The following is a 16242-nucleotide window of genomic DNA, read 5'->3' as shown; positions in this document are numbered from 1 at the left end:
AAAAAAAAACAAAAGAAAAACATTTTTGGAACAATAATTTAAAAAAATCTTTCAATGCCTTGGTTGTATACGTGTGCACACCCTTTATAAAGGGAGTTGCAACAGTGCTGAAATGTAAAGAGCATTTCTGTAGAGAAAACAGCATTTTTTCTGCCTTGATGTTAAGCTTAAGGAGCCTGTCTTTAGAAATTCTATTTCTTAACACCCTGCACAGCCTCCCGACAGACTAACGCATATTTTTGGGAGAAATTGGCTCACACACCGGAAGACACTAACGTTTATTTACGTTAGAGTATGTGAATAACAGTTTAACTGAAAAAGTTTGTAATTGTGATTTTGTTAAAATTCAATAAATCGTCTATCATCAGTAAGTAATTATTGAGAAATTGTTTTATTTCATAAACTATAAGACAATTTAGAGAGTTTATAGGTCATAAACGTCGCTTATGTTCTTTTAACTCTAGCGTTCAGGATCCAAACCCAGGTGCGGACGGTTGTGTTTCTTGAATCTCTTGTAATCATCAAAAGTCGATGTGTAGTCCTTCAGTACTTTCTCCAGTTGTGCCATGGATATTTTATACGATCAATACTTATCATGCTCTTTGCATTTTCCTTAACAAACTGAAAAAGTTCAAAGTGTGTTTATGGCTGTGCTTCACATCTACACGAGAGCAGTACAGGACACGCAGGACACGCAGTGAGAAGTTCGTGAAGCTTTCAGTTTAGTTTAGTTTAGTGCGGAGTTCAGAAGGAGGATTCGCTCGCTGAATAATCTCTCAGGAAATCCCGGGTGAGATTCAACAGGTGTTTTCTGCAACAGCCACGACAAGTGTGAAGCAATCTCTAGATTTCCTGAATTTGAACTAAATTATTAGTTCAAATAATTTAGGATTTAACAGAACTAAATGAGGTACATTTAAAACAGCAGCGCAACTCTGCAGCACGTCGAGTGTGCCTGCATTTAATTTTGTAAACCTGGCTCTCTCTGAACACGAGCAAAGAGTTCTCACTCAACAGAAGATTGCGATGTGAGTACTATAACATAAAGCACCTGGAGATACCAGAGATTGAACCCAGGACCTCATACATGCAAAGCATGCGCTCTACCACTGAGCTACATCCCCGATGGAAAAAGTTTGTGGAACAGACTTAGAGATGTGCAAATGCTCACTGATCACACCACTCACGAAGAATGCCTGCAGTTTCCCACTTTCGCGTTTCTTCTACTACAGAGTAAATTCATAGGAATGAAGAAATAAACAAGGAAAAATAATCGCATCGAAGCTTCAAGAGACTGGGCACAAATTAATCTGTTATTTTTGTATCCAGTTACATGGGCGACGGTGGTTGATTCCCAGACGGGGGAGTGCTTTTTTCTACCTCCTTACTCGACTGTCTTTCAATTCTATTTTATTTGAAAGCTTTTTGCATCTTTTAAGTGCTCTTGATTAAACTATGCATAGAAAAACAGCAGTACTGATGATTTAACGTAAAAGGGTGAAACAATGCCCCAACCACAGGATTGGTAACAGGAAGGATCGTGTTCTTATTTAATATGTCCTTTTGAGATGTCTTGTCAATGCACACAGGCGGTAGAGCTGAATAATTTACTTTTAGTGGTGTTTTTAAACAAAGATGGAACACGTTCTTTCTATACCAGGAAGAAAGGAGCAGACTTTACTTTAAGAGGCAAAATGACACCTTATCAAAGCTAATATTAATTAAAATGACATCACAACAAAAGAGTGGAGCCTTGAGTGAATAAAGCCTTGAGTGGAGCCTTGAGCTTTCATTGGACGTCTGTGTCTCCATAGCTTTGTAGGTAAGAGAGGATTGTGATAATTTGCAGGCGCTTCTCGGAAGTGCGTTGGTGGTACAGGCGCCTTCCAAATAATTGAGCCAGGTTTGAATCCCAGCCAGTGCAAACCCAAATCTTTTCAAGATAATCTGTGGTCCGCTAACACATCTTTTGAAACACTACAACAGGTAACACCCCGTGTGAAACATCATGAGCATCTGTTAAACCTCTCTACCTGCCCGTTCCTCACAGAAACATGACGAGGGTCTAAAGGGACATTTTGAGCCGTAGAAACATTTTATCATTCCGTACTTTCCTGTGCGGTCAGGCCAGTTCCACTTTAACTGCGCCCGACAACGGAGGTCGTTTTGAAAACAACGAGAGTAAAGGGACACTGCACGTCTGCAGAACATCACGTCCAAGTTTAAGGACAGCAACATCAGAGATTGGAAGCTAGGGAGTTTCAGGTCTGTGTTTTTATTATAGGTTCAAGAAAATCTGAATACCTTTTCAAGACGTATTTCAGAATCCCAGTCAAAGACAGTACGAATGCCGCATAGATCTGCATTGTACAATTAGTATAGTTTGGCCGTTGAATCAAACACGCCTTATGAAGCATTTCTAAAACAGGAGAGATCATCAGGGAATGCGTCTTCCTGTAAAAATAAAATGACTTCAAGGGCACTATAAGCAGAGGTGTGAAAGCCTTCTCTACAGAAGAACTAAAGCCAGAGATGCCAAAGAGGTTGAGATTTCACCACGTGAGAGAAAGCATCTCAGAAAACGAAGTTGCGGTCGTTTCCACATGTTATTAAACCACTAGGTCAAACGACAAGAGCTGAAGAGCCGCTGTTGAAAGTAACACGGCCGAGCGCTCTAAGGAGCTGGCTTAAACCTCCAGCCTCTTCAGGAGCATCTGTTGGAGTCACACTGCTACAGCGTATCTCCTTGTTAAGTATCCCTTTTATTGTTGTTGCTACTGTAAGAAAACCGGCTCAGGGACGCCAAATATGTAACTGTAGTGGCTCTCTGAAGGCACCAGTTCTGTAGGGTTTGGGCATTTACTGGAACAATTATTAATTGTAGCAGTAAATCACAAAGTTGATTCTTTTGATGGCTTTAGAATCCAACCATGCGATATAACTCAAACAACGCACACACACAGGTACTAATACACGAGGATACATTTATTAATACATAGAATATGCATATAAAACTAACAGATCTTATCGAGAGGGTTATCAGAATACAAAAGGTATATTCAGTCAGTTACAAAGTATTACACACACCAAGAGGACATACGTTCAGTATATCATTCATTAAGACCATTTCGTAAATGCACTTGGTTATAACTTCTACATTAAATACTCAAAACAAGTACATAACTCTTAGGAATTAAATTGATATCAACTGGTTGGGATAACAATTGAATTCTCGAGCTGTAATGCATTGAAGTTGAATACTCATCCAATCTCTGGGGATTCAGATCTCCTGCGGGCACAAAGAAACAGTTGCAGGCTTGTTGCTGTCCAATCCGCGCTCTCTGGCTCGGTGCCAGGCTGTGCTGTGCGGCTTGTGACGGTGCGCTGCTGATGCTCACTGACCGGCTAGTTATTGTTGGCTTTAACTAGCAAAGTTTGTGCACAGGAGAAGAGATGACTGTGGGTCCCAGCAAGTCAGGATGAGGACCGGTTCGTTCCTGATGAAGAGCTAGTTCTGAATAGTGATTCAGCTGTCCACAGTTCCGACCTGTTCACGAGGCCTGCTGCTGGTTACTCTCTGGCAACCTCCACTCTAGACTCTTAGAACAAAGGAAAGTTCTGGCACTCAGACACACTGGCCGTTCCGTGGTTGTCCGGGCTGAGTCTCAGGATGGTCAGGAGGCGCGCTGCGAGAATGTCCTGCCCTTGGGAGCCTTCTGCTCTTGGGCCGTCCTGCCCTGGAATTCTCCTTTGAATTCCCTTTAGAACAGTCCACAGAATCCTCTCCAGAATCTTACTGAATCTCACTGAATCTCTCAGGCTCTCTGTGTTGCCTGTTTTTACCTGGAGGAACTTCAGCTCATTGATTGGCTGAAAGTTCCATGGGCATCAGAGTCCCACGTGGGTTACTCGGCCCTACCAGTCCCTGATTGGTTGATCAAGGTGAGATATGAGTCACTTACTCCTGACACTTAGTAATGCAGTCCAGATGTCCAACTGGCACTCCCTAGACGGATAGGCGCCAATGGATGACCATTGATCATGATAGCCAGGCTTAGCTAAGTGCATCCCCCTTTGGGAGCTGTCCTAGGACCTTAAATCACCCTGCATGAATAGTCTCTCTGTGGCTGCACCACAGAGATGAACAGAGAAATGGGGCCTCATTTGGGAAGCTCAGAAACACTTAATTCTGCCTTATTATTAAGCCTCGCCGCTACACTACCTCCAGGCGATGGAAACCAGATTCAGAAAAAAAATAATTTGTACAACATTATTCCTATGCTTGCTTGAAGGTGCCGTGGCCCACCTGTGCCTGTTTCAAAGTCTTCAAAAAAACTATCAATGTGGGAGTCTCAATAGTAAGGGAACATAACTGTTGCCAGTGACTAGTATTTGTGCATATCCTGCCTTGTTTTTTAGTCAACAAAGCTTGTCTCTCTTCACACCCATCTTCCGAATGACGTGTGCTTGGTACAGCCCCCCACTCCATGGTCTGATCACAAACAGATCTGGTGAGCTGTCAGTCCAGGTTGGAAGTAACTAAAGCACTAAGAATCTGACTTAGGAACGAGAAGACCGTGTTTTTTAAAATGAGTAAATAAATAATATAAAATAATATACTGCCTGCAAGACTAAGTCAAGTTCAAGTTCAAGTTTATTGTCATTATACTCATACGCAGGTATATGGTATAACGAAATGCTATTTAGCTAGCTCTCGGACATAAGTAGTACAAAGAAAAAAACACAACAACAATACAATTGTATAACAAAAGAAAGACAGAGACAACAGCCGATGTGCAAAAAACAACAACAGGCAGTGTGCAAAACAACAAAAAGGTAACATGTGCAAAAACATGCATCAAAAGAATGAAATAAAGGGATAGAAATGATGGGGAGTGAGCTTTTGACATGTATGGTAGAGGTAGATTTTCAATGTGTGTTTGGGTTTTTGATAAGAAAAAAGGCACTGTGAGGTTCAGATCATAGGTGAGAGGTGAGGTGAGAGTGAGAGAGGCTGGGAGTTTAATAGTTTAATAGTGCGGGGGTAAAAACTGTTTCTGAGACTGGTAGTCCAGACCCAAATGCTCCGGTACCGTTTTCCATGTCATGCTAAACGCCACAAATTGTGTTCGTCCAGTCGTATCAATTGTCCTAAAGTTACGGAAAATCGGATGCGACTGGTGCAATCAGCACACATTTTTTCAGGATAGTCGAGCGGTTTAAAACAGCAAATTCACAGCTTCGTGTCTTTTAAGCTTTGTGTTTCGCTCTCCAAATAGAGGCACGGGTTCAAATCACACTCCCGACAATTAGGCGTTTTACCCTGTCTTTTTTACCTGCCTTTACACTCTTTCAGTCTTGTTGTGCTCGCTGACAATCACAGTACGAGGAAAACGGAGAAACTGCTTAGCAAAAACAGAACGGACAGAAAAATGCTTTGTAAACACGTGAATGTGATTAGCAGCAGTAAGGTATGCATTCAAATGTTTAAGGCTGATTTATAAAAGCAGCAGAAGAAAGGTGCAGCCTTTGTGAGAATTCGCGGGTTTTTATGCTGCTTGGACTTCTTTCAAGCCTATGAAGTGACCCCCGTTTTATTTTCATTTTCAAACTTCAGAACCGAATAACAAAGAGGTTTCATGTGTGACAGCATTCCGTTGCAAATACCGTTTCCACGATGTATTCAGCGACGGGAATGAAATATTTTAGTGCTGGCTCAAATGCGAGGAATTTCAGAAAAACCTGGAAAAGCAACGCTTGCAGTAAATGACATATCTAAAGCGTGTAGTCAGCATGAACAGAACAACGCAATGCTCTGTAAAAATGATCTGAAGCCGCAATTACTCTTTTATCTCAGGCAGTTCATTCCCATACGATGTTTCCGCAGAATAAATGAAATGCCGAACTCCAAACATGTTGTTGCCATTATTGTTACTCCTGCTGCTGTAGTTTTAAGCTTTAATCAGTGGGTATGTAATGTTGTAAAGGGGCTGGACTACTTTGTTCAGTCCAAATTCCATTATGTGAATGTATGCTTTTTTAATATAAGCATTAACAATACAATGCGTGCTCACAAACCGTTACTTATTAGCTTAAGAAGCGGCAGTGTTTTGACAAAGTGTGGTATTCGAACAGAAAATGCTGAAGTGTTTAATACTTGCTTGTGAGCAGATCTCCCTCGATTTAGACAAACTCTTGTTCGGCCGATGATTTCAGATCAAAATCTTCACTTCCGCCATCAGGTCATGCTAGGAGGATTGGGGGGATCAAATTGACACAGAGGGACCCAATGTGGGGGCTGAACCCACAGTTCTGAGATTAAGAGATTCTTCTTCTATGGACTTCGACTATATAACTCTTGTGCTACAGCAGTAATGTTTCTGGGTGTGGATGAACATTAAATAATAGACTGACAGCAGGAACACGTGGCCCACAGGCAGTGACAGTATCGCTATATTTGGCTGCAGTATATTGTGTTGAGAGCAGCAATAACGTTCCTGCAGAGATGGAAGTTCCTTTAATACAGCTCTTTCAATCAGACAGAGTAACAGGAACTGACCTAAAGTTTCGGCTGTGGATCCATCTCCACATAGGGGAAGGAGACAGTAAAATAGCGATGAAGAAACAAAGATTTGTGCTCGTTGCAAAGTAGCAAAGAGGTGGTCAGACACATAAAATAGCTTGGTGATAATTTGCAGCGACAGTTTTATGTTATTTAGTACACGGATTTCTCTTCATGTTCCTTAAGATGTGTAATTTTTATGTTGGTTGTATGAGAACATGTTCTTCTAAAGTCCTGTCAATTGACAGTGGAGAGCTAGCTGGTGCACATCTTCAAGAAGACTCTCTTTAAGGCGATTACAAGTTTCTCGAACAAATCTGTGTCATATTTTTAAAATAGTTTAGCTAATGCGCAACGAGAGTATAAATGAATTACCCCACCCTCCATTCGAAGATAAAACTCCATGTGCGAGTCTAAGTTTCCTTGAAGCTACTGATGTTCGTTATTATTGGACATTCCCGGTGATATTGACTAAGGAGCTCAATTTTTACTTGTTGTAGTTGAACATGAGCAAAACATTCGTATCCCCTGCAAATATCGGCAAGGTCAGTGATATTCTCAACAATTTCTGCCATTTCAATTCGTGCAATTCGTGCCATACTTTTTCGAAATGTATTCTGACATGCCAGGATCAGAGGGTCATATTTAAAAAACTGGTGCATTAAAGTTTCTTGTACTTCAGGATTTTGATAGTCTGTTACATTGTCTTTCACACGTCGGTGTCAGAACTGTGAGACATTTTCATAATCGGGGGGAAGGCTGTAGCAATAAGCAGAAAGTGCAATCACCTTTTCCCAGTGTAAGTCCGTGTTGTGGTGAGTTTTTAAAATTGGTTTGCGATTTTCTGAAATATATTCCGTACAAAAATATAATTTGGACAGTCGCTATTTATTTGGATATTCCCTTTCAGTGAAGATGTCTGCAGTATTCCACCCGAATTAGTACTGATCAAAGAGAGCCATCTACAGGCGAAAGGCGACGTAACATCACAGCAGCACCATTTAAGGTGGAACGAAAAACACGCATAAGAAGCTGGCGAATAAGAAGCTACTGTAACTTCAGCCTCGTAGCAGACCCTGGGAGGCACACTCAAAATAATCATCTTTCCCAGTACTTCAGAGTCATATTTAGATCGCTTTACTGCAATTTTATTTGATTGATGGGAGATGTGAAGCCATCGTGCCTGTACTGCGCTTTCACAGTGAAATTGAAGCCATTTCTCATACTTTCTCTCAGTGTCCAGGCTGCAATTGCGTGTAAAGGAGGCGACTTGAAAATGAAACGTGTAATCACCTTACAGAAGGTCTTCACGATGGGGTGCGTCAGCTAGTTCTCCATTATTGTCAGTTTACTGGACTTCTGAAGAAACCTATCTACAACGAAGATACAAACCGCACAGTTTAAGGCACATGAAGAGAAATCTGTTTGCTGATTGACTCAAAAAATGTCGATACAAATAATCTGCCAGGTTGATTTACTTGTCCTACCACCTCCCTCCGTCCCCCTTTGCTGTTAGCACAATTCTTTCAGTTTCTTTTCTTGTATTTTCCTTGCTATTTTAGTGTTCCCCATGTATAGATGGATCCACAACCGAAACCGTTTTCACCCTGTTCCTGCGCACCTTGCACAGTTCCAGTGGCGCAATCGGTTCGCGTGTGGCACTTATACAGCAGTGCACAGCAGAGTCATGCCGAGGTTGAGTTCAAGCCTCACCTAGAGCTTTAGCTACTGAAAGCAACTGTTAAGTTTAGATACTATCAGGTATCCGATGGAGATAAATTAACATCAAACGAAGAAGTAAAGGTTTACTTCGAGTCACAATCAAATAAGGCTCCACAGCTGAAACATTGTGTTTCCTTCTCTTTTCAGCATGGAATAAACCTTGACTTTTTCCTTTGAAGCCCATGCATGCTGACGCAGCTCCCTACTTAAATTACCATCAGCTGTGTACCTCCAGCTGACCTATACACAAATATATGAGAGAGGTCTACTGAGACGAGAGGAGCACTGAAGACTTGAAAAAGCTCTCGCATTAGACTCTGTGTTTTTGTTGTTCCCCAGATTTGTTTTTAATGTTCTTTTTCTTTTGAAGTTGTTGCGTTTGGTTTTTTTTTCGTAGTTGTTAGACTACTACAGGGATTTACCTAGGTTCCTGGAAGACTTCTTGTTTTGTGTTTGTTGTGTTTTCGGGTTACAACAATTTTTTTTTCTATTGATAGGACCCCACGCATTACTATTGGAGTAGTTAACATTAGTTCTTACATTGTACAGTACCTGAAATTACCACATAAACTACTACTCTGTTTCCTTTTTTTTAAAAGGCACAAGTGAAGTTTGTTTTTCCTTGCTGCTGATTGGTAGCTACAATGGGTCAATTGCAATAAACTTATATTCACAATGAATGTTATCATTACACGTATTTATTAATAAAAGTGTTATTTATTAATAATTAAGTTCCATGTATATCTTCATTAGTAGCTGTATTACAAGTAATGCATATACAGTCTTTATTATAGTTAGTTTTCAGTTATCCTGGGGAGGGAAGAGAATGGAGATTAAGGAAATAAAAATTTAAAGGGCTTTTAAGTCTTCAATGTGTTCTGTCATAGCTGTGTGTTGTCATATCTGGGTGTTAATTTAGTATATTTGTTGTATTATTTATTGTGATTTGACACTACACTTGTGTTTCTCAGGAGAAAGCAGTAATATTTTTTTTTAGTTTTTTGAGGGTACAGAAAACTGTATTGTACGGCCAAATGTAAGGTAACATTAAGAAACCCTTATTGTTACCTTTTGCAACGTTATTTATTTAAGACCGGTCTTCGGAACAGTGTCCCTTACGTATCTGTGACTGTAGTCCAACAATAACAGTGCTGAAATAGCCGGAATGTGTGGGAAGAAGATGGAGATGGAACAGGAGGCTTATTCAGTCGATAGAAAGGTTGTGTAGGACTGAACACACTATGGTTATGGTATTGGGTTTAAGAGCATTACGATCCTACAGTCTCCTGATCCGTAATCAGATGCGTTATCCAATGCACCACTGGCCCTTGTACCGCATTCCTCAAGTGCACCACTGTGAGCTTGTGCCGCTACAATAATAAATCGCCCCAGTCCAAATTTTCTCAATTAGGTGCACGCTTTCTACGTGTATTTAGTTAATAAGTCTTTCATTTTGTCTGTTTTAAAAATTGCATCTCTTTAAAACAGACAAACGAGTTTATGTCGCGCTGAAATTCACACATGAGGGAATTCAAATGAAAGAAATCGCAGAAAAGATATTGCGCTTAAAAAGAAATCCAGAGTGGAGACGCTGGTGATAAAAAACAGAGCTTCATATGATGCATGAGATGCTTTACCTCTGAACTAAACTCGGCTCTTTAATCGTGTTAGGAAGAGTGTATAGTCAACAGTGTACATTTTAAAAATCAAAGCAAGACAATGAGACACGAAGTGAATTCGGAACACGAGCCTCTCCTTCATTGTTTAATGAGCTTTTGATAAACATCTAAGTGAAAGACAAATTCACTATTTTCACTTTGTGATTAAAAAACACTTTTATCACATGTTAAGCACTCCTGATGGTGTCTATTGTTCTCTTTTCTACCCTCATCATTTGAGGATCCCCAGCTAAAATATCTTTTTAAACTACAACAAAATTGCAATATTTTGAATACTATTTAAGTTTACATAGTCACATTCCCGGTGATATTGACTTAGGCGCTCAACTATTAACTTCTTGTAGTTTGACTTTAGCCAAAAGTTTGAAATCTCTGCAACTATCAGGATGCTTAAGGACATCCAAAGAAACCCCATCACATTTAGGGGAGACGGTGTTGAGGTCGGATTAATTTGAAATGCGTCTCTGGGGACTTTTGATTTACCAACGTTATGTTTAACTGAAGGATACGCTGACTGACTGTGCCATAGAAACTAGCGCACATCACCTTTCTTCTACATTCACAGGTTTTTGGCTAAAGACAAAAAATCTTTTTCGTTTCCTTGCCAGCTGGCAGTAATTCCTCTGCACTGACAAAACAGATGAGTATTTTATCTTTCGCAATTTGTATGAATTTTTTAAAAAACAAGTTGTTCCAAAAATTAAATGAACACTAAATTTAATGTAGAAGCATGTTGCTGTCCATAATGATAAACTGTGTGGCAACCCCAGGATCTCCTGTTTACTAAACAGGCACTTTAACCAACTAAGCCACAGCATTCTCTTATCCTAGTGTTAATCCCGCATCAGCAGGGTCAGCTTGTCGGCACGCCCATCTCCATTTGGTGGTTTGAGCTGATGTTGCCATGACGTTGCCATTAAATGCGACCGAGAATACTCCAACCGGCGCGCCGCTACGCCTGCCGTCGGAGAACTAAGCCACGGCACTGGCATCAAATATCCCTTTTACAGCCACTTGGACACATCTCAATTGCTCTGAGACACCTGCATTCAGTTTGGCTGAGCCTGCTCGCTGAGCAAGTGACGAGAAATGGCTTATGTCCAAGGAGCTCAATTTGCTTTTTATGTTCAACGGGGTGTCCACTACAGCTAACACTGAAGCGCAGCACAGGCTCTGTGGTTTGACATCTCCCAAGGTAAATGTTGAAATTGTAGGTGGAAGAGGAAAATTACCCTTGAGCATGGGGAAAGAGCCAACTCATGTCCGGAAGGGGCTAAAGTGTGTATGGAGGTGGCCTAGTGGTTAAAGCAATAACTTCTTAATACATTATACTCTGCACAAGTAGGTTTGAACCCCATCCTCGTCGAGGAAGGGCTTTGACACATTTTGACCTTTTTAAACTTGGTGTGCTTTCATTTTGTTTGTTCGCTCCTATACTGTAACAGTAATATTTCTAGATGTGCATGAACATGGTAGGCTGACAGCAGGAACATGTGGCCCACAAGTAGTGACAATATCAGAGGTGTCTGCAGTGTGTTGGTTTGTGAGCAACAATAAAATAACTTGACGTGGAAGCAGGTGTGCCTGCATTAACACAGCTCCATCGAGCGGAAAAAGCAACACAAGAACAGACTTAAATTCAACAGCGAGTTTCTGTAGCTGAAAACAGAAACGACTCCACGTGATGATTGAACTCACAACCTCGACATAACTCCACTTTAAAAGCACCCCAACCTGACCAATTGCGCTACTGGAGCGACACAGCACAGTAGCACATTTTCCTTAGTGCACTGAAACAGTGCTTATTCCCTAGCCTACCAGCTTCAAGACTTTTTTAAATCGATCGAAGATTCATTGGAAAACGTTTGTCGATGGATCAGGTGGGAATCACACCCGGATTCACTGCTTTCAAGGCAGCTTTGTTCATCATTATACCCAGGACTGGCGCCAGGTGAATGATCTGTAGGGGGGCATCTGAAATCCTGAGGGGGGCAGTGATATTTTGGTTTAAACGGAGCCGTTGCAACCATCCAAGTGAATTCTTGCAAGCATGCCACTGATTAGTATTTCATGTCAGAAGATAACAACAAGCAATCTGGTATTTAGCGATGAAGAACAGTTCCACGTTCATCAGAACTCACGTGATTATTTTTGCCTGGAGCATCAACCATATGTGTTCATTTTTGCAACAACATCAACAGTAACGAGGTTCTGAATCATTAAGAAATCATTGTAAAACCAACAGAAAGTACAAACGTCTATAACTACAGTCCTAGTTATATAACAATTGTAAGTATAAGGATAAACTACTGCAAGGCAGTGGTCCACCTGAGCAAATAAGGTCGTAATAATGTTGACACCCCAAAACATAGACACTATGTAACATGCTGTTCCTGGACGGATAGCCCTTCTGCACATCAAACAGTCCGATGTAGTAACTGTGAATTCGGGGTTAGTGTAGTTATCTGACCATTGACAAAGTAGAACTATTTTTTACGGCGCAAGTAAAGTGAAAGTGTTCAAAAACTTTTTATCCAAACCTTTTATCCAAAACTGAGGGGGGTGGGACTGTTCAGTTGAGCGGGCGATTTTGGCATGCCAGTAACATTTTCACAAAACGTCCTAGAGTTACAAAAACACTTACTTTGTGTATAAAGTGCATTTTGTACACACTGTAAGTTCACAACGCGAGAAATACTGCTCAATATGGGATCCTGTCCAGGAATATCAGGGCTGTAGGGGGTCAGATCTATAGATGTAGTAAACACATTAGTGGAGACGGTGTGTCTGCTCTCTGTGTGAGAGCCGGACAGGAAGTATAATCTGTGGTCTGGGAAGAAGAGACCCTCGTTGGAAGAGCGGCATTCCTCACAGGAGAGAATGAAAAAAAAACTTTTTCAGGGATGCTGATTTTTCTCCTTGGGGGAATTAAAAGCACTTCTAGGGAGTGACCTCGTGGCGCAACGGTAGCGCATCTGACACCACATCAAAAAGCTGTGTGTTCAAATCATGTTTAGATTGGCTGATGTATTTTAAGGTTCAGCTGGTGCTGAACCCAGAAATTACACCATGCAGTCCAGTTTTATCTGTATACCACATAGATAATCTAAATGAAATAACAGAGCAGTACAGAACACGCATTCAAGAGAGTGCACAGCAAGTCATCTTGAACACAACAAGAGAAAAGGCACACTGCACATCTGTGAAACATCATGTCCGACTCTAGAGACAGTAACATCAGAGAATGGAAGTTTCAGGCCCCTTTTTTATTACAGGTTCAAGCTAACCTGAAAGTTACAGAGTTTTAGGTCACTTTTGTATTAAATAAAATAAATATTATTTGCCCTTTTTTAAATTGTGGATGAAATCCACTCCCATGTACCAAGACCTTACAGTATATTCATGTTAATTAAAATGACCAACGCTATTGGACATTAGCTGGTGCTTTTTGTAACGATTTTCTATTTCATGCAGGAAAGAAAGGAAACCCGACCCAACGTTTGCTTTCAGGTGCGGTTCATTCACATAATGGACATCTATTTCTGAGGAGCCTGATTTAAAATCACACAAATCCGGTAGAATCTATATCTATACAGTATGTCTACTTACTCTATCTGTATCTCTACTGTATCTGTATCTATAGATATACTCCTTAGATCTATATTGTATCTATATTTATATTATTATTGATATATATTGGATATTTAAAAACCCTCCCAGTACCAGGATTTCGTGTCGCGGCAATTTTTCATCTTGAGTATTTAAAACTGCAGCGCGCACAGTTTATTATCATCAATAAAAACCCACCACAGCCAGATAGCAGATTTGACATGTAAATTTCGTGTCAGTTTGTGATTTGATCTGAGGCGAGTTCTCTCTGCCAGAGAACAGAAGAATGCTCTCGGTGCAGAAGCACACAAGTGTACAATAGTTGACATTAAAGCACCAGGTTGTGTTTCTATGCCAGGAGCTGTTATTGAGGATCAGCTGGGCGAGAGTGTTGATGTACCGGAGCTCTCTGCTTGTGAGGAGCTGACAGGCGGGATACCTGCTGTATCTGCTGAGATGCTTGTGTACTACATTGCCAACAATACACGGAAATGTGGGCGGAAGTGAGGGCGATCAAGTGAAGACACAAGAGTATTCATGTCCCTTCTCCGAGTCTCTTTATTAAACAGTACAAATACAAGAGCGGTACACAACAGAGCATTTCAGCAGGAATTGATGGCGGCTTCTATCAATGACAATTTGAAGTTTGCACATTTGAGATATTGTTATTATTATCACACTCCTTCACGGGCTGCTTCAGTACGGCGTGGTTTGACTTTATTATTCTGTTAATACTTATTATCTTTTAAATCATAAAGGGGGTCTGGCTGATTACTGCACCTCACACCCTCTCTGCCCAGACGGGGGGGTGAGAACAGATGTAGAGCAGCAGATAGAAGAAATGTAACAGTTTAATTAGAATATATATTAATATATCAGGGAAGTTATTGATCATTAGTTTCACGTGAATTTAATGTTCCAGATCTCTGTGTCAGAAAACATGATGGGAAGTGATTATTGTAAAATGTTTTTTATGTTTATGTTTCTGAGTTTGAAACGAGTCCCCTGCAGACACTGGTGTCTGTGGTTTTTGGGATGCAGCTGGGAAAGACAGGCACAGTCTCCATATTCTCAAGCTGGTGATATTTCCCTGACCCGTGTGTGTGTCAGTAACAAAATGCCCTCTGTACAAGACAACTAGAAACTTCTCTGCACAATGTAGGTATTTCTTGTATGGGGGCTGTTTTACCAATAGAAATATAATTGTATTGTATATCTGTCCATTTTCTGACTACTTTTTCTAATCCAGGATTGCAGGGGAGCCAGAGTCTGTCCTGACAAGCAATGTGTGTAAGACGTCACACAAACCCTGGACACAGACACACAAACACACACACCTTGGATGGGACTCCACACTGTCTCAGGGCACACATAGACACACACACTCACACATCCTGGACAGGACGCCAGTCTATCACAGGACAAACACAGACACACACACTCACACACCCTGGACAGGACGCCTCTCTGTCTCAGGGCACACACAAACAGACACACACACACTCACAACAGGGCCAATTTTCCCACAAGCCAATGAACTCACCAGCATGAGACTGGGACTATAGGAGGAAACCCCAGTGAACACAAACATGCAAACTCCACACATACAGTCCCCTAGGAACTGTAGCCAGGCAGTGATGTTAACCACTGCACTACCCTGCCTCTAAGGGGTAGCAGGTATAAAAGGCTGAAAACAAGACTTAATATTGTGTGTATTTCTGTCCTCTGTAGAGCAGTTAGTTTACAGCTCTGTGCTCATTACTGTGTCAGCTGATAAAAACAGAACCATTGAGGTGTTGAAGTTGTATGGTATGGTTATTGTGCAAAAGTTATGTGGTACATGTTTGTTTATTTCATTCAGGCTTTGTTGGAACACTTTAAGGTCTTTAAGTAGGCATCCTGAATACAGTGGTGGGTTTCATTGGTCTGGACCTGTAGTGTCGTTTAAGTGAAAGTGAAGAAAGTATTTAATTTCTTCTCTCACACTGCAGAATCGCTGAGTGTAAAACAAGAGGGAGCTGTACTGGCAGATTAATCTGGTGTGATGTATTATTTTGTCAAACAACAAACAATTTCCAAATGAAGAAAACAACACAAGTGAAATGTCACTATGTTATTTATGCTTGTAAAAAGATACAGTTTGTCACATTTGATTGTGATTTCTTTATTAGATATTTTAGTTAGAAGCAGTAATTATCGCATTTGTCAGTACAGGAACAGAAGAAAGGTCTATCACCAATTGTCACCAATTTTCAATTACCATTTCAATGTATTGTGTTTCTATTCTATCTCATTTTTTCCTATTTTAATCTATTTCCATTAATCACACACCAGAGGGTTTAAGAATTTATCAGCACAGTAAACATAAGAATGTACCTACAGAACTCAACCCCTGATGTAGTACAAGAGCAGATGCCGTGATTTCCTGTGGATATAGACACACACCCACAGCTTCAAAATACAGCATGAAGTTCCTTAGCCAAACTCTGAATCACTTTTCACAAACAGCAAAACAAATGTCAGAATAAAGTTTAAAGATAAAACCAATTTCAGGTTAAAATAAAACACAATAGTTGCAGAAATCTGCAGTTATTCATTAACTGTTCAGTGTCTAAATGTCTGTTGAGTGAGAGCTTTCTGTGACATTCTAGTACTGAAATAATTTTACTG

The 16242-nt window shown here is 40.6% G+C and overlaps 1 non-coding gene across 1 annotated transcript; it reads right to left on the bottom strand.

The window, feature by feature from the left end:
• Positions 1-1052: 1052 nt before the first annotated feature.
• trnaa-ugc (transfer RNA alanine (anticodon UGC)) lies at positions 1053-1124 on the bottom strand. The gene has a single exon. It is a non-coding gene; the product is annotated as a tRNA-Ala (tRNA).
• Between the last annotated feature and the right edge of the window lie 15118 nt (positions 1125-16242).

The sequence above is a fragment of the Lepisosteus platostomus genome (assembly GCF_059453375.1).
Source record: "Lepisosteus platostomus isolate fLepPlt1 chromosome 5 unlocalized genomic scaffold, fLepPlt1.hap1 SUPER_5_unloc_4, whole genome shotgun sequence".
In the NCBI taxonomy this organism is placed as follows: domain Eukaryota; kingdom Metazoa; phylum Chordata; class Actinopteri; order Semionotiformes; family Lepisosteidae; genus Lepisosteus; species Lepisosteus platostomus.
Note: the sequence above shows the minus strand (reverse complement) of the source record. Positions and strands in the feature narration are given on the sequence as shown.